Below are 2,781 nucleotides of genomic sequence, written 5' to 3' on the forward strand. Positions count from 1 at the left end.
TCATTTACATGTACAGCAGACAAATCTAAAGACACTACACTTCTGCTGAGAATCTTTTCACAGCTTTCTGCTCTTCCAAGAAGTCCACTCCATGTTCCTAAAACCTGGCCTCTGTCAGCTTCTTTAGGATTATCTCTTGACACATTTCTTCCCACCCAAAAATGCTGTCCTGTGCATTCCCATCCATAAACCCATAATTTTTATTGCAGTATCTCTGAGATTCTAGAACCTTTGAAGAGGTTCCAGCACCCTGAAGCATGGCATACTTCCGTCAAAAACATCTTTGTTCCTTCAACTTCTGGCTTAGGTTCAACTACAACACGTCCTCCAGATCACAACTCGGAAGTTGCTCCGTTTCCTCTGGGGAGACATGAATGGCATTCCTCTCTTTCATTTTCCTTCATAGCCTGTACACAACTGACATCTAATAACTGTTTATATTTGCTATTATGCGTTGTCTGTTTTCTTTTCAGGTTGACACCGGACTTTGAGCTTTTTAAAGACGGACCGAGCCTCATTTGTTTTTTCTTTCCCTCACTTCTTTCCTTCCTTAAGTAGTGCATGAGTTCCTACTTTGGGTTAGGCACTGTATTCTGAAGATGATCACGTCTTTAAGCCTAAAATTGTGCCTGACACAAGGCAATCAGGCAACAAATATGAGTAATGGAATGAACCAACCAATGAATCCAAGGTTCCGTTCAAACAGACCCAACTCTCTCTCCCATCTAAAGCTGTTTGGAGGCTAAGGAAGAGCGACATCTTTTCTAACCTTTGCTTTTTGCCATATTGTTATTCTTTTTCTGGTTTCACCCCCTGGCAGAGAGATGTCTTAATGAAAACAGATTGCTCCGTTTTTCTAGGATATATTCTTCAGCTGGTAAACTGCCCAGGCCCCTCATTTAACTTATTATTTGGTGTGTCTTCTTGTTAGCTTGCTTTCCTAAGCGGTGGAAAAAGCATTGACATAGAGTCTGAGGAGCCCAGATGCTCCTACTTAGAAGATGTGTCCCTTTGGGCAAGTCATTTATCCTCTCTGAGCATCATTGTCCTTATCCATAAAAAGAAAATGATAATATGCGGTCCTGCAAGAAGTAATTCAGAAGATGTATAGTAAGTACCTGGCACAGTCCTTGGGAAATAATGAATTTTCTAAAATTGTGTCTGCCTGTGTCCCTCCTTCTCCTCTTTTTTTTTTTTTTTTTTTAATATGCCTGTGTCTTTCATTGAATACCCACCCAGGGTAAGACTATAAAGAGAGAGAAGAGGGGTTGTAAATAACAGTAAGTAGTATCTGCTGAGAAGGTTAAGAGTTAGAGAGTTGGATAAAGGAAAGTTTCATACTATTCTTAGAATTATTGGGCAAATTATTAAGGTTTTTATTGTTCTCATAGATAAAATAGATATTTTGTTTTCTATGATGGTGTCGTGATCACTAAATGAGAGAATGAATACACTATCACATAAGGAAGCCTCAGTCCATTTTAGTGACGATAATATTGTATTATCCATCTTCATTCCATCAATTTGTACAGCTAAGCTACATTTTAATTCCAAAATTCCTTAACTCTGACAGCTGGTCCAGATTGGCATGGATCCTGGGGGTAGTGACAGAGTCCAGAAGCCCACATGGACATGACCTGCAAATTATGTACTTTGACAGAATGTGGTGAGACAAGAACCAGACCACATATCACTTTATTCTAAAGCCAACTACAGAGCCTAACGGCATTTTCTGACACCTCGGAAGCTTCCTGGGGAGGGCCATTCTGTGCTGGGTGCTGGGACATGTTGGGCTTTTGTGGCTCTGCTTCCCTGTGGGTCTTAATGGAGAAACTAAGTCACCGGCAATGGAGAAATGGTGGTGTCAGGCATTGTTGAGACTTTCTGTGGATTCCAGTTACACATCATTTCCGATTATAAACAGAAATAGAGGTGGTGGGCGCTGTTGCCTAACCGGGTGAGAAGTCCCTTTACTAGAAGGCATTTCTTAACATGGCACAGTGGCCAGTGATCTGTGGTGCGACCTTGTGTGTAAGTCATAAAACTTTGCACGACCTTAGCGTTCCCACTGTGGGGAAAGCTGGGGACCATATGTGAGGCAGCTCCAGGTCATGATTAGAGCTCAGATCCTGTCATGCGAGAGAATCAGGCGTAGAGTATAGCTCTATACAGACCAGTGTGAGACCTTGGGCATGTTACTTGACCTCTCTGAGCCTCGGTTTTTCCTAGTCGGTCCAGTCTTATAGAACCAATGTGAGAATTAAATGAAACCATGTATGTCAAATGCTTTAGCCAACTGCCTGGCCTGTACTAAGAGACTGACCCACTTTGGCTATCATTACTACTAGACACAGATACTTACTGAGAACCTACCATGTTCAGTATCCTCCGAGTTTATTATCCCATTCAATCCTCACATACACACGGCAAAGAGGATATTATCCCAATGTCCAATGTGGGAAAAATGAAACTTAGTTCAAACAACTCACCCGAAGTCACATGGGAGTAAGTGGCAGAGCTGAAATTTAAATCGAAGCTTCTTTGATACCACAGCCTATTGCTGATCTTTCTACTGCAAGAGATTGACCAGATGACACTTACTTTCCCTGAAAAGTACTGATGGTCATAACTAATCAAATGGAACTGATTCACTTCATATCAACAGACACTTAAAGGGCTCCTAGTATATGCCTAGTGCTGTGAAAGATGAAGAAAAAGAGATGGCCCGATCCTTAAGCATAGGTTAGTATTTATTTGAGAGTGAAAGACAGGAAGATGGAT

At 41.5% G+C, this 2,781-nt stretch overlaps 2 long non-coding RNA genes across 2 annotated transcripts in view; one reads left to right on the forward strand and one right to left on the reverse strand.

Moving 5' to 3' along the window:
- The window catches only part of LOC111740300, a 74,378-nt gene that overhangs the window by 33,780 nt on the left and 37,817 nt on the right, over positions 1-2,781 (forward strand). The window lies entirely within an intron of this gene.
- LOC111740299 overlaps positions 1-2,781 on the reverse strand; it is a 69,118-nt gene that overhangs the window by 22,411 nt on the left and 43,926 nt on the right. The gene's annotated exons all lie outside the window — the stretch shown is intronic.

This window comes from Pteropus vampyrus, unplaced genomic scaffold (assembly GCF_000151845.1).
Source record: "Pteropus vampyrus isolate Shadow unplaced genomic scaffold, Pvam_2.0 Scaffold61, whole genome shotgun sequence".
NCBI classification, from domain to species: domain Eukaryota; kingdom Metazoa; phylum Chordata; class Mammalia; order Chiroptera; family Pteropodidae; genus Pteropus; species Pteropus vampyrus.